Source organism: Ornithorhynchus anatinus, chromosome 15 (genome assembly GCF_004115215.2).
Source record: "Ornithorhynchus anatinus isolate Pmale09 chromosome 15, mOrnAna1.pri.v4, whole genome shotgun sequence".
Lineage (NCBI taxonomy): Eukaryota > Metazoa > Chordata > Mammalia > Monotremata > Ornithorhynchidae > Ornithorhynchus > Ornithorhynchus anatinus.
The window spans coordinates 2,593,722-2,613,910 of NC_041742.1; the positions used below are offsets into that span (position 1 = coordinate 2,593,722).

Here is a 20,189-nt window from a genome sequence, read left to right on the forward strand (position 1 = left end):
GTATCGTACTTTGTAAAGGTCATTGCTCTGCACACAATAAGCACTCAATAAATTGACTGATTGATTGAGAGTGCCCACCCGCAAGTTGGCTCCCTTACTTCGGCCGAGCGGCTCAAAGAGCTCGCACGCTGCGGCCTCCGGCACTCTCCATTCAGCATTCAGAAGCTGCGCTGCCCTAGTGGAGGGAGCCCAGACCTGGGAGTCAGGGCGTGGGTGCTAATCTCAGCTCCACTATTTGCCTGCTAAGTCTGTGGTCAATTCCCTTAATTTATCCCGGCCTCATTTTCCTCATCTGTGAAATGGAGACTAAGTACCTCCTCTCCCTCACCTTTAGACTGTAAGCCTCATCAGTCAATCAGTCAGTGGTATCTATTGGCGACTTACTATGTGCAAAGCACTGTACTAAGCGTTTGGGACAGTACAACAGAATTAAAGGACATGTCCTGTGGTGAAGGACAGGAAATGTGTCTGATCTGATCAACCCCAGGGCTTACTACAGTGTTTTATCCCAATCAAGGGCTTAACAAATATCACGATTATTATTAATAATTTTATCATTTTAAAGCATTATTATTATTATTATTATTATTGAAAAAATACTTGACCCTGGGCAAGCCACTTAACTTCTCTATGCCCCGGTTCCCTCATCTGCAAAATGGGGCTTTAATGCCGTTCTCCTCCCTACTTAGACTGTGAGCCCCACGTGGGACCCGATTATCTTCCATCAACCCCAGTGCTTAGTAGAGTGTTTGGCACATAGTAAGTACTTAACAAATGCCACAGTTATGATTACGATGACTATTGTTACTTGATTTCAGTGAGATTTCATCCAGTGCCCGAGTCGGTGGACAGGATTTGGATTAGAAAAAGTTTTCCTAAGAGAGTTCCCCTTGGGGCTCCGCGTCTTTCTCCCCCATCTTTGGTTTTACAAAGTTTCCACGTTGCCCGGAACTCTGTCCGTACGACACTCCACTCCCCCTTCTGGTCGCCCAAAAGGATACCTTCCGTCCGACTCCTCGCATTACTGTGGAAGCCTTCCCAAAATGTTCATTTAATGACTGATGCTGGCATCCCTTCATTTATTTACTGGCATTTGTCATGCGCTTACTACGTGCCCGGCACTGTGATAAACGCTGGGGTAGATACAAGGTAACCGGGTGGGACACGGTCCATGTCCCACATGGGCATCGCGGTCTTAGTCCCCATTTACAGATGAGGTAACTAAGAGAAGTGGTGTGACTTGCCCAAGGTCACCCAGCAGACAAGTGGCAGAGCCAGGATTAGGACCCAGGTCCTCTGACTTCCGGGTCCACGTTCCTTCCACTAGGCCATGCTGCTTCTCGAGCATAAGATACGGGGAGGAGAAAAATTAACGGAGAAAGGGTAAGTTTTCCCCGGCCCTTGCAAGCCGCAATGCCCAAAAGACAAAGTCATGAAGAGCCATTCTCCCCTCGCTGTCATCCCCGAAGTTCATCCACTCTGTGGTCCGGGTAGCCCCATCGTGGGGAAGGAAGGGTCAGAGGCTCCATCATCCAGACTGGAATCTAAGGAGAATGGACCGGTCCGTGTTGACCTGAACTCTGAAGGAGAGCAGTGGGGTCAGCCACACTCCTCACCCCAGAGGCGAATCCCCACCTGAGCCTGATTCCAACCTGCTCACCCACACCCACCCGGTCCCCCGAAATGTGAATTTTGGTTACATTCACTCTACCTGCCTCACCCCCGCGGCTGAAGGTCATAAGTCGGACCAACCCCTTTTTAAGTCCTTGACACGGTGACCTCCTCCAGCCAATTCCCGGGACCTGAACACACTCCTTCCTTGGTTCTAGGCTAACGCCCAGCCTAGGGGTCAAGTTTGAAAGACCCTCTTTGTGGTCCCGAAGCAAACTGTGCACTGTTCTTGCCAGCCCAGTTGGATCACCGGGCCAAGTTGAACAGGACCAGTGCACTCCTGCCGATCTGGATAGGTCTTATTATTCGTAGTAATCCGTAATATTATTAGTAATAATAATAGTAATCGTGACATTTAAGTGATTACTATAAACCTAGCACTGTGCTATATGTAGGGTAGTTCAATCAATCATATTTATTGAGTGTTGACTGTGTGCACAGAACTGTATTGAGCGTTTGAGAGAGTACGATGTAACAAAAAGTCAGTAGGCGTGTCCCCTGACCGGGGGAGCTTACATTTTGGAGGGAATTTACCGCACGACGGGGTAACGTGTCTTACAGCCGCCAAACAACCGGATCAGATCCCCAGCGGACTCCCGGCCTAAAGGAATGCAAGTATTCTATCCCTATTTTATTCTATCCCTATTTTACAGATGAGGAAACTTAGGCCCAGAGAAGATAAGCCCCTCGCCGGAGGTCGCAGAGCGGGCGAGTGGCAGAGTGAGAGGGGTTAGTTCCGACTCCCTGTTCTGTGCCCTTGGCACGAGGCTGTTGTCGCGTCCATTCGGCGGAGGTTTCACGGTGAGCCGAGCGGAGGGGCTTTGGTCTGCCCCGCTCCCCTCGGCCCACAGTCCCCGGGGCTCCAGGCTCAAAGCGACAGGCCTCCGGTCGGAAGATCCGGTCGGCTTCTGGGAGTCCACGGGCGGCGACCGGACAGCTGCAGCAAGCAGCCATCTAAGTACCTAGAGTGCGGATGGCTCCCAGCCCCCACATATTTCTGCAAAGAAATCTGCGCTCGCCGCTGGGGCGGGGGCTGAGCAGCTAAGCTGCAATCAACAGCGACACAAGGACACAATATTTTCTCCTGATTTACAACACGCTCATTTATTTTACAGCTCGGTGCCAGCCGAGGGTGCCAGCTGAGGGTGCCAGCTGAGGAGACAGGGCAGTGACAGTGGAAAAGTTGTCAGGAAGCCAAGCCAAAGAGAGAGCTGCAATTGAGCTCCTGTTCGGCATCGGAATGCTAGAAAGCAGAGCGAGGCTGGGGAACGCCGTGAAAGAATAGCTTTCAATGAGCACTTTCAGGGCAGCCGAGACGCTGCCTGTCAGGCCCGGCCAACAATGAGCAGAACTGACTCGTCACCCCAGGGTTTTCTAATCCTGAAGCTCAGGGCTCAGGAATCGCAAAGCAATTTCTACTGCAAAATACGCCGCTTTGTTCCTCAGAGATCTGGGCGCTGTATTCGAGCCCATGTCTGATTTCTCCGTGCTCCTTGAGGGAAGGGCACTGTACTAACCTCTTGGGGTCCATTGAGAGACTAGGCCTTGCCCTCGAGGAGATTACAGTCTTAGATATCACTCCACTTTGGAGGATCGCGCTGCCAAGATTGTGCCGAGCAGCGTGGCCTAACGGATAGAGCTCGGGCCTGGGAGTCAGAAGGACTTGGGTTCTAATCCCAGCTCCTCCACTCGTCTGCTGTGGGACCTTGGGCAAGTTACTTCAATTCTCTGGGCCTCAGTTACCTCATCTGTGAAACAGTTAAGAGCGTGAGCCCCATGAGGGGCAGAGACTGCATCCAGTCTCATTAACTTGTATCATCCCCAGCGCTTAGAACAGTCGCTGGCACAGAGTAAGCGCTTAACTGATACCATAATAATCATTATTAATCGTTATTATCGAGTGGGATCTTGCCCTCGCGTGTGAATAAGGGTGCCTACTCGCCCGGTTTTACACTAGACCGTACAGCTTCTATCTGTCCCAGGGCTTAGGACAGTGCTTGACACATAGTAAGTGCTTAATAAATATCATCATTAAGTACTTGGATTAACAGTGGGAGCAATTTGGATGAAGAGGAGAGGGCGGGTGGCCGATTTTACACTGGGCAGTCAGGAATGTGGCCACCATTCCAGTTTTACACAGGCCACCCGTCCAGTTTTTACTGGCTTGTCCTCTGACCAGCCCTCACATATTTCTGCAAAGAAATCTCCGCTCAACCGCCGGAGCTGGGGCTGAGCAGCTAAACTGCCATCAACGGCGACCCAAGGACACAATATTTTCTCCTGATTTTCAGCGTTTTCATCGCAGCCCCTGCCCTCCACGATTCCTACCACCTCATTCTGCGGCTCAGATGCAAGAGTCGATGTTGGAACAAAAGGAAGTTTCAGAGTCTCCCTTCCCCTCCCGGAGAAACACGTAGATCGTGGGAAATCCGCATACCTCCTTAAAACGGCCCATGTGATGTCATTCCAGTACCCCACGTGCCTGACACATGCGGGCGACGGCACCCATATGTGACAGCACGTGCATCTCCTTGTCTGGGCCTCACAAGAGTGGCTGAGATCGATGTGCAAAATCCCCAATTCTGCGCCTCAGAGGACAGTTAGGAGGAAAGAGAGAGCTACAATGGTCTACTGAGATTGGGAAGATCAATTAATCAATCAGTGGGTTTACTGAGCACTTGCTATCTACAGAGCACTGTACTAAGCACTTGGGAGAGTGCAGTATAACAATAAACATAAACCGACACATTCCACAACGAGCTTACAGTCTAGAGGGGGAGACAGATATTAATAGAAATAAATAAATTACAGATATATACCTAAGTGTTGTGGGGCTGGGAGGGGGGATGAACATAAGGAGCAAGTTAGGGGGACGCAGCTTAAAGTCCAATGGGATATGATAGAGTGGGGGCATCGGTGAGATTCAGGGCACTTCCTCCGATCTTCACAACACCATTAAAATCCGTCCTTTCCTCTCCATCCAAATTGATACCGTGTTCATCCAAGCACCTAATAGTGGTATTTATTAAGCACTTACTATGTCTCAAACACCGTCCCAAGCACTGGTGTAGATACAGGCTAATCAGGATGGATGCAATTCCCGCCCCACGTGGAGCTCACAGTCTCAGTCCCCCTTATATAGATGAGGAGACCGAAGCCCAGACGAGTGAAGGGATTTGCCTGAGGTCCCACAGCCAGACAAGTGGCCGAGTCGGGATTAGAACCCAGGTCCTTCTGACTCCCAGACCTGTGCTCTGTCTACTAGGCCACGTTGTTTCCCTTATCCTATCCTGCCTTGATTACTGTATGAGTCTCCTTATTGACATCCCTGTCCTCCTGGCTCTCCCCCTTCCACTCCATACTTCACTCTACGTCTGGATCATTTTTCTACAGGAAGTTCAGTCCAACTTTCCCCACTTCACAAGTATCATTTAAATTTTTTTTTCAAGTGAAGTAACTCGCCTGAGGTCGCACAGCAGACAAGGGACAGAGCCACGTTAGAACCCAGGTCCTTCTGACTCCCAGCCCCGTGCTCCATCCACTAGACCACACTGCTTCTCATTTATTCAGAGACATTCGGTGCATTTGTGGATGTATATGTGTAGTGGGGTGTACAAGTCTAAAGTGTTTGGGCTGGCTCATTATCTCCTAGATGGACTAATTGGGTCTAATGTTCCCCTGGGGTCAGTTGGCTGGGAAGTAGCATGGCCTAGCGACAACATAAAGGGCTTGGGAGTCAGAGGTCCTGGGTTCTGATCCCGGCTCCACCGCGTCTGCTCTGTGACCTTGGGCAAGCCATTTAACTTCTCTGGGCCTCAGTTACCTCATCTGTAAAATGGGGATTAAAACTGTGAGTCCCCCGTGGGACAACCTGATTACCTTGCATCTACTCCAGAGCTGAGAACAGTGCTTGGCACATAGTAAGGGCTTAAACAAATCTGTCTCTCCCTTCTAGACTGTGAGCCCGTTGTTGGGTAGGGATTGTCTCTGTCTGTTGCCGAATTCTACTTCCCAAGCTCTTAGGACAGTGCTCTGCACACAGTAAGTGCTCAGTAAATACGGTTGAATGAATGAATGAAGTACCATCGTTATTATTATCCACAAAGTCCTCCTCCTCCAGGAAGCCTTCCCTGATTCATCTCTCTTCTCCTCACTTCATACCTTCACAATTACCACTTGACACTTTTACACTCGGAGCCTCCCTTAGCCTTCCTGAACAGGTTGATCTGCACGCTGGACTGGTTCAGCCCCACTCGTCCACGTATCGATCTTTCGGCTGTAATCACCTTCCTAACTATTAGGGGTTTTGTGTCTCGTTCCCCCATGCGACTATAAAACTCCCCGAAGGCTGGGATCGTGTCTATGAGAACCAGCATGACACAGTGGATAGAGCACGGGCCTGGTAGTCATGGGTCATGGGTTCTATTCCCTGTTCCACCACTTGTCTGCTGCGTGACCTTGGGCGAGCCACTCCACTTCTCTGGGCCTCCGTTACCTCATCTGTAAAATGGGGATTGAGACCGTGAGTCCCACCTGGGACAGGACTGAGTCCGACTGGATTTGCTCGTATCCACCCCAGCATTTAGTACAGAGCCTGGCACATAGTAAGCACTTAACAGATACATTGTTATTATTGTCACTAACTTTATTGGACTCTCTCAAATACGCAGCGCTCTCCACAAGGTGGATTAAAAATTCCTCGAGGGCAGGGACCTCGTCTACTAACTCCACTGGACTCATCCAAATGGTCTCCACACAGAAGGCACTCAGTCCCTAGTAGTGGTTGACGGATGGATGTTTTCAGCCCCACCGTCCCCCTCCTTAATCCCAGGGACCCTAGAAACCTGCTCCAGCAGAGACTCCTGTGCTCTGTGACTTTAATGTGCGCCTCTACACTTTTTGAGACCCTAGGAGGAAACAGGGAGTTTGGGTGAGGAGCCCTAAGGAACCTCTCCTCTACGTTAAGCAAGGGAATGGGTTTACGAGGTAGCTTTGGTCACACGGGTTCCAATCACAGCTCGGTCACCGGCCTGCTGTGTGTCCTTGGGCAAAGCGTTTAACCTCTCTGGGCCCCAGTTTCCGTATCTCTAGATGAGGGTAAGATTCCTGCTTTCCCCACCTCCTAGTAGCGTTGGTACCGATTGAGCACTCGGCACACTAGACTGTATTAGGTGCCAGGGAAGTTCAGATTAAAGAAGGGAGGCCTTCCCCGGCCCACGGAGAGCTTGCACTTTACAATAGCCTTACTTCCCGCTGGGGCCCGGGACTGTGTCCGGTGTGATTACCTAGTATCTACCCCCAGCGCTTTTACAGTGCTTGGCACATAGTAAGCACTTAACAAACACCGCAGTTATTATTATTATAGGTTAGTGGTCTCGCCACAAGTGGTTCCCCTGCACTGCCTCCTCCCCCTCCCCTCCCACTGGGGAGTTTGGCAGAGTCAGCCAACTAGATGTGTGTTTCGCATTAACTCCATCTTGGGATGGAGAAGTAGTTTCATGCTGAATTAAAAATGACTTGGAAGCGTACATTGTGTGCACAGGCTTGGCCCTATGAAAGGAATCAAAAAACGAGAGGAAGCGAGTTTCTCCATCCATCTGCAGAGAAGCAATCAAAGCTCCCAGCTCCCGTCAAATGTGAAAGGAACGACTTCTTTCTTCCTTTGACTGACTGTTAGCACCCCTCTTAGCCCCAGGGTGAGATAAAGAGGCAGTGCAAAGGCTGCGATCTTTAAACCACCTTAAGTACCCATTAAGCATGTTAATAACATCCACCGTAGTGAGACTTACCAATATAATTTCCTACTTTAAACCTGGCGTGAAAAAAAGCCAGCAGACAAGACCCCCTTAAATAAGAGGCTACTGGGTGGCAAGAGAGAAGAAAGCTTTTGCTGGGAGCAGAAGAACTTTCCTTCTCCAAAAACAATGATCTCTAATTTTTTCCAATGCTATTTTTCACATTCTTTTCTCCTCACCATTTGGTCAGGAGTTGACTTTTTTATACGAAAATAATAATAACGATGATGGTATTTATTATGCGTTCGCTGCGTGCCAAGCAATGTCCTAAGCGCTGGGGTAAGATGATCAGATCGGAGTCCCTGTCCCACACGGGACTCCTAAGAGGAGGCCAGGATGGTCTAGTGGGAAGGGCACAGGGCCAGAAGCTGGAAGAACCAGACCGCAGCTCTGCCTCTGGCCTGCTGGATGACCTTGGGGGGGGGGCCCTTTAACTTCTCTGGACCTCAGTTTCCTCACCTGTAAAGTGGGGAGAAAACAGACGGTGAGCTCTACGTGGGGCAGAAGTCATGCCTGATCTCATAGCCTTATTTCTACCTCAGTACTTTAGCATACGGTGAGTGCTTAACTACCAACACAAACAAAATGCCTTTGAGGAAACTGAGGCCCAGAGAGAATACGTGACTTCTCCCCATCCCCGACTCTTTCCACCAGGCCACGCTTCCAACCAATTTCCCAGTGGCCACGTCACGGGGTGATGCTCTGTCTGTGGTCAGCGGTGCAGCTCCGGAAAACTGGTGTGAATGCATGTCCGATAGCAATCCAGCAAACACCATCTTGGCCACCTCAAAATCAGGGCTGGGAACACCAGGCGGAGGACCATCCCAGTGGGGCAGAAGCACACTGTGACTCCAGCTTCCAAATCTGTGTGTTTCGCATTAACTCATTCCACCATGAGTGTCACGTCTTTTTTATATTTATCTAGGCATTCAATTATCTGTTCATCCAACTGCCCCGATGCCCTTGCACTGCTTCATCCCGGTTCTTCTTCGGGCCTCTGCTTTCTGTCAGTCATTGTTTTCTGTCTCCCCCAATAGAGAGCCAATTCGTTGAGGGCAGGAAGAGCACCTAAGGCTTCTGTTGTTCTCTCCCCAGCGCCCAACACAGTGCATTGCCCCCAGTAGAAGCTCAATCAAGTGTTTGTAAAAAAAAAATTCTTGGGCTGCCGATGTCTCAGGCAGCCAGCTGAGAGGTGCAGTGGAGCAGAGATCTCCAACCTGCTCACATCTCCCTCCCTCTGCTCTTTCAAAGTGCCTCTCCCAGACTATTCAACTTTAGATTGGCTAGGACCCGAGCAAGACTATTTTTCTTTCTTCCATTCTACCGGAGAAGGGCATCCCATTAAAAGAAAACAACCACCTCACAAGTCGAAAGAAGCTGGAGAGAGAAAAACAGAACCCAAACCCCCGTCCCCATGACATCCGCCACGTCCTGAAAGAGCTGAAAGAAACGCAGGGATCTCCAGGAAGAACACATTTGAAGTTTTTATTTGCAGAAGCCGGGGATTGTTGAGGGTTGAGCCTTCCCCCCACCCCCGTTTCCCCCTTCCCCCCCACCCCGACCTCTTTTTGCAATTTAGCTTTAACTACCCTGTCAGCTCTAAGGTGCCTAATTGATGCCTTTTATTCTGGGTTAAAGCTCCTTAAGAAGAAAGGGGTTTGACGGGAACTGGTGAATTCAGCTGATTTTGTATGCTTGTTTCCTTGCAAATAGGGGCAGGGGGCTGATGATCTTGGGGGAGGCTTGGTGGGGGCCCGGAGGGTCGGGGGGGAGGCGCAGAGGAAGGCGACAGTCGGGGGTGGGGAGGTTAGGGGGAGGAGGGGAGGGGAGTGTGAGGGAAAGTCTATTTTTAGTGAGGGTTTTATAGTGGATCCCTCTAGCTCGACTCCACACTGAAATATTGTCCCAGTCTCAATGACATAAACACAGAAGCAACTCTGAGATCTTGGCGCCAGCCGGGGCTGGAGACTGACTGAAAGAAGCCGTGAGATCCAACGGAGAAGCCTACTGTAATTCCAACCAAATCCCCACCCTCTCCTCTCATGGCTCACTTAATACAGCAAATAGCGGCAGCTTTTGTGCAAATAAGATGAACTTAAGTTACTGAAAGATCTCCCAAGAGGCCTTTAATGGAATAATGACTTAGGTAAGCTTAGGTTAAAAAAGGGGGGGGGGGGAGGAGTTAGTGAATTAATTAACAGCAATCCTCATCAGTTAGAACAGACAACAACAGAAAAATCTTGAAAGGGAGGGCTACCTTCTGCGGCAGACCGAGGCTACCTCTTCAGTCCATAAAACGTAAGCTTTAAGAAAAAAAGACAAACCAGTGCTGATGGTCAGAGCTCATCCTGGGTACCCGATAGTATTGGCCTTTCATGGGCCTTTTGAAATGCTATGGGCACAAAGAGCAAGGCAGGGTGTCACTAAAGTGATACACCACTCTAAAAGACTTATTTTCTCAAGAAAATTTAAATATGGCACACTTACTCAAGCTTCATCCTTAACCTCATTTTGTCCTCGGGGGCTTGTGGGAGAAAGGTGATTTTTTTTTTCCGGCCCATAAATCAATAAAAGATTATCCAAATTCCAGAAAAATCAGTCGTTTCTGAACGGAACTTTCATCCCATTATGAATTTCATGGAAGCGGCCTTTCAGACTTTGAACTGCGGCAGCATCTCTACTGAAATGCCCTAATTGCAGTTTTAGGCATTTAGTGTTTGCTGGCATCACACTGTGTGCGCATAGCATTCTTCCCAAGACGGGCTAGCTTAGGAGCGTCAAGCCCGACCCTACCCTCAGATCCGGAGGGGCTTTCGGGGCTTCATTTCAACTTCGAACCAAGACTTCCCCTAAATGAAGGACTCTGGGCAATTTAATATTCTGAAGAATCGTTTACTCGGTGTCTTGCAGTGTTGGTGCTGTAGGACCTAGAAGAGGAGCTGTGAGTGTGTAGCTAGAATGAGGCCTGCTCTCCATGATGGAAAATGAAAGCCCCCTGAAATTTCTGGGTGCGGGTGTGGCCAAAGGCAGCCACTCCTCCCCAGGGGGTGAGCAGGGAAGGGAGGGTGGTCCCCATGACTATGCTAGTGGATTCCCCACCTCGCTCACCCCGGCGCCCTGACCAGACCGATCGTGTTCTAGTCAGTGCTGGAAGACCCGAAGGGGTCACGTGGTCCCAGTCCTCAGCTCGACTTAAAATTCCTGCCCACCTTCACCACCCTCATGGCGAAAAATTGGCACTTGTAAGTGCAAATGAAAGGTCAATGTCAGATCGACCTTCCTAAGCCCCCCGGGGTTGGCCGGCCTTCACTGCGGTGGTGGCATTTGCCCCCGGCAGCCCCCTATGCGGCATCATGGACGCAGAGTGGCCTAGAGGAAAGAGCGTGGGTCTTGGAGCCAGAGGACCTGGGTTCTTATTCTGGCTCCACCACTTGCCAGTTGTGTGACTTTGGGTGAGTCACTTAACTTCTCAGTTTCCTCATCTGTTAAAAGGAGGATTCAATACCCGTTCTCCCTCCCACATAGGTTGTGAGCCCCGTGTGAGACAGAGACTGTGGTCGACGTGATTAACTTGTATCTACCCATGCACTTAGTACAGTGTATGGTACACAGTGAGAGCTTAAGGAATACCACAAATATTATTACTCTGTTTCAGCCACTCACAATATTCTGGGGGCTTCTGATTCAAGAGAGTTACATTTTAAGCCCCTTGATGGCAGGGAGAGTGTCTTTAAATATTATGATATGCTTCCAAGTGCCTGGAGCAGCGTTCAACATATGTAAGGTGGATGGTGGAAGAGTTACCCCATAGTGACCAACGGGGCGGATCAGTCCAACGGCAAGCAACGGGTTCCAGCTCCAGGCACCGCCTCCTCCTGCCCGGCAGTAGCCGGAACGTGGCAGACACATCCCTATCCTACTAGGCCTCCTTAAGCCTGAATGCGGATGATGAGGAACTGAAATCCGGGAATGACTCCAGGTTGTTCAAGCATTACAAACGGTCTGCCCATTTCACAGAATTCCTTTCCTGTGGACACCCTTCAGAGAGAGATGAGGAGGAGGAGATAGGTCACATCTCCCAGCCCCCCGTGCCCTGTTCATATACTAGAGAAATCCCGGTACAATATCCCAGAGTTCGTCCCCTGGCTTCTGTTCATTCCCGCGACCCACCCCCCCGTCTCCCTCCAAGGGCCCCACTGGGAGATGAGAGGGGAGGGGTCGGGGCTTGGATTCTCCCCGGCCCATCTGCAGTGTGACCTTAGGCAAGTCTCTTTACTTCTCTGGACCTCTCTTATCTCCTCTGTAAAATGGGGATTGAGGTCGTTAGCCTCACCTGGGACGGGGTCTGTGTCCAACCCGATTTGATTGTATCCATCCCGGCACTTAGTACAATGCTTGGCACATAGTAAGCACTTAACAAATATCACAACTATCAATTATTTCAGGCCTACACTCTGAGATCTGCCAGCAATTGACTCTGGCAAAAAGGAAATCTACAACCTGTTTCTCTTGGACAGGGTAGACTGGAACTCTGGGTCGTAACCCATTTTTTCCAAATTATCGGGACCAGTTTAGACCTGACCCTGGGCCATGTAACCCATCTTGACTGGAAGATGGACATGGCTGAGCTCACTGGCTATTTCCACCTTGCCCTCCCACCTCTAGACAAGGAGTAGCATTTGCAATCAAGTGAAAAGTGAAAGCCTCATCTCATGAGCTCTCTCAAGTGCTCAGTACAGTATTCTGTAAAGACAAGAAACCAAATGAATACCACTGACTGATTGGTTAGCACCAAGCCCTCACAGATGTGTGGGAGTATCAATAGTAGTCATTGGCCTGCAGAGATGACCTTTACCACCTGCAGAGAGAGGTGGAGAGATAGTTACTGAGAGAAATCTGGGTACTGTGAGACGGGGCTAAGAATTCAGACTTGAGGCACAGAAAGAAGCTCCAAGTACAGAAAGAGAAGAAAGCTAGCCCAAACACCCCTAGATACTCAAGCTTCTATAAACCCACAAACTCTTAGCGAGTCTCAGGGCCTCGGTTTCCTCATCTGCAAAATGGGGACAAGATCCCTGCTATCCCTCCCTCTCAGACTGTGAGCTTCGTGTAGGACAAGGACCGGGTCTGATCTTTTGGTATTCACCCCGGTGCTTGGCACCCAATAAAGGCTGGAACAAATACAATGATTATTATTATTATTATTATTATTACAGAAGATGTCGCCAAGGCCCTGGGAGTTTAAGGGACTGACCAGAGTCACCCTGCAGATGGCTGGCAGAGCTAAGGTGAGAACCCAGTTTCCCAGTGTTCAACTCATCCCATTCTTCATCACACCCAAGGACCCCATGACAAACTTAGAGAGGACGAGTGTCCACCTGGGAGAGTGCGCCCCTCTGCCCAGCTTGTTTTACCCCAACACGTGGCCCAAGTATCTTATGAGGGGCATATTTAACCTTGCAGTGGGGCAATAAGAATGACCCCAAAGTCTAGGTAACGGCATTCACAGCTGAGTTACCCTGGCCCCCTCCCCACTTACGACGGCCTGAAATCCAAGTGACTTTCTATAAAACGTGATCTGCCAGGATTTTCTTACCCCCTGGCATGATAATTACGGTGCCTTTATTGCATCTTAAAGGCTCATCCGCAGCGACTCAAATCCTCCAGAGGGAGAGAGGCAATTTCACGTTTAAGATGCCGCTTCGTGAAACCGGTGTGGGGCGTCCCAGCTGCTTCCTCCTCTCCTTCTCCTTCTTCCCCTTCCACCTCGCCCCCCCCCATCCTCCTCCTCCTCCCTCCGCCCCAACCCCGCCACCCCCACAACCCGTCGCTACCAAGAATTTTCTTGGGGCATTTTAAGGGATTACCCTTTGAGAGTTAAATCAAGCCTTAAATGAACTAGTTAACATGGTTAAGCCATTGTGTAAGGAACAAGACACTTATGTGAAATTGTACAGTGCTTTGAATTCAACTTGGAGGCAGCAGAGGGATCAGATCATTTATTTCTGCTCTAATACACTCCCCACACCCCCTCCCCTTCCTCAATTTTCTTTCATCCCGAGACATAATAGGTCACCAAGAATCATAAAGTCTCATCAACTTGCACATCCTTTTAATCCCACTGGTCGGCCGCTATCCAAGGCCCATCTTCCTCCTGTGGTGATCCGATCCGAGGCAAACTACGAGGAGAGTTTTGAGAGTTTTTAGAGGCAGCGAAAAGTCCTCCTTGGGGGTTAGGGGAAGAGCTGTTTACATAACGTTTAACCCTCCATTCCCTGGGCCCGGTGCATTCGATAAGTTACGGTAGAGGGATCCAGTGATTAAAAAAAAAAATTGAGAGCGTTTTCGATAAAGATGGGTGAATACATCCGAGGCGTAACCCTAGATATAAGAAAAATAAAAGCAGCTGGGGGTTTCTTAGACACTGTTTGTCTTGAAAGTGATGAGAAGAAGCATGATCAAAAGCCTTGTTTTACTACAGTCATGCTTCATTATGGGGGGGAGGGGGCCTGAAGAAAGTCCTATACCAACGTGACTAGATTGCTAGAAGTGTTCGGCGGCTATATATAAACCCCCCTCAGCTGCCTGAACTAATTAGTCCCTGGACTGAGTCAAATATGGGGAGGGAGGGAAAAAGGGGGCGGGGGGGAGAGAGAGAAAAGTGGTGGGGAGAGGAAAAGAGGAAGACAAGGGGGACAGAAAGAGAGGGAGAAAGAGAAAGAGGGAAGAAGAGATTGGATGAGAGAGGGAAAGAGGGAGAAAAGAGAGGGGAAAGAAAAAGAGAGAAGGAGAGGGAGAAAGAGGAAGAGGTGAAAAGAGAAAAAAGAGGGAGAGAGAATGGGAGGTGGGGAGAGCGGATGAGGGAGAGAAAGGGAAAGAAGGAGGGTGGGGAGGAGAAGAAAAGGAAAGAGAAAAGCAATAATGAAGATCCCTACTCCTCACCCTTGAGAAGTGCTACAAGATGAGAAGAATTTTATCTTCTGAGCCTCTTAGACCCCAAAGTCACTAACTGCTCATTTCCAAATCTGGAAACCCAGGGAGAATCTCTATTTTCACTTTATCTGCCAAATCAATCTTCAGCCTTCTCCTTTCCCAAAATTAGGGGGCAGAACCCCAAAGCTTCATCCAAATTCTCTTTCATCCTACATAAAGACTCAAGTGGTATTTTTAAACTGTGAGGATGCTTTTCAATGCCGCCGTCCCCTTAATGTGTGTGTGTTTCCTTTATAGCAGACTTCCCTGTAGATTCTTGGGATCTGAAACTCTTGAAACCACACCAGAACAGTTACTTTTACTTACACACACACACTCTCACACACACACACACACTCTCTCTCACGCACACACACACACACACACACACACAAAAGGGTCCTCACCAATTCTGATTTCCCCTCAATTTCTTCTTTCTTGGGTGAGATGTCAGATTCGGCAAACCAAGTCTGTTCTAGAAAATGGCACTGAGGATTCAGCATCCCTGCAGACAGGTTCCAAAGGAAATTACCGCCTACAAAACTCGTTAATTCTTTCCACACTTACTCATCCTCAGAGTGAGGCGGTCTCTGCTGACTGGGAACTTTATGGACTGAAGAAGGACCTGAAAAATTTCAATTTTTTTGCCAGACAACAGTTGTATTTGTATTTTCCTCAGACTTCAATTTAAGCCCACGACCTGACCTTTTGGTATTACCTATAGAAATGAAAACCCGGTCCTGCATTCTCTCTTTTTCCCAGACCTCAGTTTTTCACTATCGTACAACTGGCTAGCAGATTCACAGAACTTTGGGGCATCTAGTCGGCCTAGCCCGAGGTTTTAGGTAGTGCATACAGAAGGCTTTTTAGATGCCAGGCATCCAGAGACGCAACCCCTCACATGTGTTCCTTGGGGCACGTAGAGAAACACTTGGCCAAATCGATCAGATCAATCGAGAGAATGTACTGAATGCCCACTGTCGGCAGAGCACTGTACTCAGCGCTTGGGGGAGTGCAACGCAGTCAGTAGACGTGATCCCTGCCCTCAAGGAGCTTACAGTCAAGCCGGGGAGGCACACTAAAATAAACTACAGGCAGGAGGAAGTAATAGAGGATGAAAATATGCACATAAATGCTACAGGGGAGTGTAAACCAGTGCTACAGCCTAGATCACATGGCTGGGGGCAACGTCCTGACTCCCCCGCACCTCATTTCAGAGCTCTCGTGATCTCCTCCCAAGTCCCCATGGATGCGAGCACCACTTTCGACCCAGTGTCGAACTCGACAGCGGGAGCTAAGGCAGAGGGAGGTTAAGCGCTGGAAATGAAAACACCGAATGGGCAACAGAACAGCTGACAACCACTGTTGCTGCTGTATGAAACTGGTGAATGGTGATTTTTTTTTTAATGGTATATTGTTCAGTGTTTTCTATGTGCTAGGCACTGTACTAAGCACTGGGGTAGATACAGGCTAATCGGGTTGGACCGTGCCCATGTCCCACGTGGGGCTCAGGCTTAATCCCCTCTAGACTGTAAACTCCTCTAGACGCTAAGCTTGTTGTGTGTCTGCTAATTCTGTTGTATTTGTACTCTCCAAAGCGCTTAGTACAGTGATCTGCACAAAGTAAGTGCTCAATAAATACCATCGATTGATTTTACAGATGAGGTAACTGAGGTACAGTACCCTAGACTGTATTAAGGGATTGTATTGTTATATTGTTTTGTTGTATTATACTGTCCCAAGCGCTTAGTACCGTGCTCTGCACACAGTAAGTGCTCAATAAATAGGATGGAATGAATGAATGAAGAGAAATGACTTGCCTTAGGTCACACAGCAGACAAGAGGCGGGGCCGGGTTTAGAACCCAGGTCCTTCTCACTCTCAGGCCCGTGTTCGATCCACTAGGCCACGCTGCTTCTCTGATCAAGATCTTGAGATTTTGATCTCCCTTCCAACTCTCAGCCTTGAGAGTTGAACTGCTGTTGTCCAGTAAGCCCCCCCTCCTTCAGAAGAGCAGGTCATTTTATACCGTGGTGACAGTCCAGTTTTCAGGCTGCCTACACCCTATCCAATATGGACACTTTTTAAGAGTAATAATAGTAATAATAATAACCACGATGATGGTATTTGTTAAGGGCATCCTGGGTGCCAACCGCTATTCTGGGTGCTGGGGTAGATACAAGTCCCGGTCCCACATGGGGCTCAATCTAAGTGAGTGAGAGAACAGATATTTTAATCCTCATTTTAAAAGTGAGGAAAGTGAGGCATAGAAGAGTTAGGTGAGTTGCCCAGACTCCCTCTGCCAAGACTTCTGTTGTTGCACCCCGCGGTGCCCAAGTTCAGGGGGGACCAGGAAGGAGAACGCAGTTGCTCTGGAGGGGGGGGATGTTTATGTGTGTGTATGTGCGCGCGCGAGTATGTGTTGGGGGTTTTCAGGGGTCCCCACGGGGACATACTCAGTATGAGCTAGAGGAAAATGCATGGGTCTGGACGTTAGGAGAAGTGAGTTCTTGTCCCGGCACGGCCTCTCACCTGCTGCGTGACTTTGGTCAAGTCACAACCTCTCTGGGCCCTCTGGTTCCTCACCTGTAAAATGGGGATAGAACACCTGTTCCCCCTTCTTTTGAGACTGTGGGGTTGGATCTGATCTGATTATCTTGTGTCCACCACAGAGTTTAGCACAGATTAAGCACTTCATATCACCTCTAGGGAGATCCTGTGATCTTCCACAAAGAACCATTTTGTGTGTGAATTTGGTCTGGGAAAAGAGGGTCCAGGGTCCTTAATGCCGAGTGCGGCCACAGTGCTCTCCTTCAGAGATGCCATTCAGATCCCAGCCGTAATGGGCTCTAGGGGTTGAGTTTAATGGCATCTGTTAAGCGCTTATTATGTACCGAGAACTGTTCTAAGCACTAAGCACTGTGCATAGGTGTGTGCGGGCAGAGATACTGAAGGACGAAGGTGTTTTTAAGAGTTCTGTGCATGAAGCAGGTCATTCACTTGGGTGGGACCAACCTTCTCTTTGGTGCCAGAAAAATGACGTAGCCGAGAGAGACAGAGGTTAGTCCTTCCAGCAAAATAGCCATCCTTCATTAGACCTTGGATAATTCTCCATAAAAAATTTCTCCAACCCCTCCTCTGATGCTATGGTCATGGGGTGTGGGTGGAGGCAGGGGGTAGGATGAAAACCCCGAGTGGGACAACCGCGGGTGAGCGCTCTCCCCGGACCGGGACCGTGAATAGCTGACACGCCCTGGCATTTGGAGACGGATTTTCGCTTTATTTTTCGCTCCGTTGAACGCCTGTCGCCATGTTATCTATAGCCCTTTGAGAAAGGAGCTAGAGACTAGACCACTTTATCTCAATAAACATCTATCTTAATAAGCAGGCAGGGGGGGGAGGGGAAAAACCTGATATTCAGATGCACACTCGCATGTGTGTGGCAGGGGAGGGCCGGGGGGAGAAGGGGGACGTTATCGATGCGGAGGCGCCATATATAAGATCCCCCTTTGGAAAAAATGACTTATTAGTGGGTGACTTTCTATTTTCTAGGGGGGGTGTATGTGTGTGTCAATCGTATTTATCGAGCACTGTACTAAGCGCTTGGGAGAGTACCATATAACTGTGCTGTGTATGTGTGTGCGTGCATGTGGGTGCCCAGGGAGGGCTGGTGGATATGCACATGTTTGGGGGGATGTGTGCAAGGTGTATATGTGAGCGTAAACGGGGGTCTGTGTACATACGTGTGTTGCTATTATTCTTACATCCCAGCTACTAATTTCCTTGGCCAAGTCCTTCCCTGGGGATGTGTCAGTCTCTGCCTCCTGAGAGAAAGGGCCTGGAGCAGGGAAGCAAAGTGTCACCGTCCTCTCCCCGTCTCCCCCTTCTCCCCCCACCTCCCATCCCCATCTCCCCCATCCCACCGCCTCCCCTCTACCCACCTAAAAAAGACAAACACACCCTGGACCCTGTCTCCAAGGGCTGGGCGAGAGGCGCCCTCGTTAAAACTCGGATAAACAATTTATCGGGAGATGAATGCGCAAACCGACTCTGCAGACAAAAGTCTCCCCTTGCCCTGTGACTGGGCCCAAACTGGGGGGGCGCCGAGCAGACGGAGGTGGGGAGGGGGGAGCACGGAGGCGGCTGGGGGAGGGGGGGTCAGAGCCAGGCCTCGGGAGGGGCAGGAGCCCTGCTGGGTCGGAACTGGGACAGGCACAGCTAGCTGTCGGTTGCCTTTCTCCATCCAAACTGCCCCGACTGGGGTTTGCAAGACAGGTCGGGGGGTCTGTATGTGTCCCATCTTCCCCCTCCCCCCTACTTTTGCCTTTCCCTCCCTACTTCTCTCCATTTCAACTCTCCTTCCATACCTCCCTTTTCCCTTCCATCCCTTTCTGCATCCTTCCCTCCATCCATCCCTCCGTCCCTCCCTCCCCGTTCCCCCTTTCCTCCCAACCACCTGCTGCACTTGCCCCATCTCCCGGGGGAGCAGGAGAGGAAAGGACGAAGGGAAAAGGAAGACAAAGAGGGTAGTGGGGAGACCGGGGAGGCTGAGTTTTGATAGTTAAATGGAGGTCTGGGGAATTGAGAGGTCTGGGGAATTGAGAGGTTACCACTTTTGTCTTCCTGAAAAAGTCCTACCTTTCAACACCTCCAACACTCCCTACACCCCTTGTTGAATGATAGTAATGAGAGTGGCCTTTTTGGTGTGATTTCACTTCTCGGTGCCTCAGTTCCCTCATCTGTAAAATGGGGATTAAGACTGTGAGCCCCACGTGGGACAACCTGATTCCCCTGTGTCTACCCCAGCGCTTAGAACAGTGCTCGGCACATAGTGAGCGCTTAACAAATACCAACATTATTAGTATTATTATTATTATTCTAGTAATCAAGGTGGTCTTACTTTACATCGTTTATGTTGCCCACCTCCTAAGTGACTTACGATGAACCTCCTGCCATCCACCTAGGCCTTTTATGCTGGTTCCCCTTCTCCTTCCCCCCCCTCACTGGAAGTGAGCACTGTTCCCACCAGCTTCGACCTGAATCAGCCCAACTCCACCACATCAACCCCCACACTGCCGCAAACACACACACACACAGTCATCCTTACCCGTCCTCATCCTTATACATGTCACCCTTCTCTCTCCCCTGCTGCCCATCTAAGAGTATGTTCTCTCTCCCTCTTCCTCTTTCCCTCTCTCTCTCCCTCTTCCTCTTTCTTTCCCTCTCTCTCTCTCCCTCATCCCTCTTTCTTTCTCTCTCTCCCTCCCTCTCTCCTCCTCTCTCTCCCCCCTTGAAGGCCACCAGTTGCAGCCCCCCTCTGCACCTTGGTGGAACAGCCAAGAATCATTAGTAGGTTTAGAGGGGTGGGTTGGGAGTGGGCAGAGGGAGAAATGAAGACAGTCGATGGGAGAAGTAAGACTTCCCTCTCCCCTGCACTAGCTGGAGACCCCAGCTCCCTATTTCACACACCAACCGGTCCACGTTTTTGAAAAAGAAAACTCTTACCCAACCCTCCGTCCGGAAGTCCTCAGAACGGGAAGGGGCAGAGATACGGGAAAGGGTCCTCATCACCCCTGGAGGACAGCGGGGCTGAGCAACGGGCCCGTGTTTGAAGACAACCAAAGGCCTGGAAGCTGGGTCAGAACTCCTTTCGGACTCACTCTTCCGTCTCACCAGCTTCGGAGGCAACCGACGGTGGCTCGACCGATGCCCGAGGAGGCCGTCCAGAATCCGCCGGATGCTGACACAGACT

The 20,189-nt window shown here is 49.9% G+C and overlaps 1 long non-coding RNA gene across 1 annotated transcript; it reads right to left on the bottom strand.

Annotated features, from left to right (window-relative positions):
• Positions 1-13,450: 13,450 nt before the first annotated feature.
• LOC114816909 lies at positions 13,451-20,189 on the bottom strand. The gene is made up of 3 exons (XR_003764713.2): positions 19,943-20,189; positions 14,846-14,943; positions 13,451-13,645 (listed from the first exon to the last, which is right to left on the bottom strand). It is a non-coding gene; the product is annotated as an uncharacterized LOC114816909 (long non-coding RNA).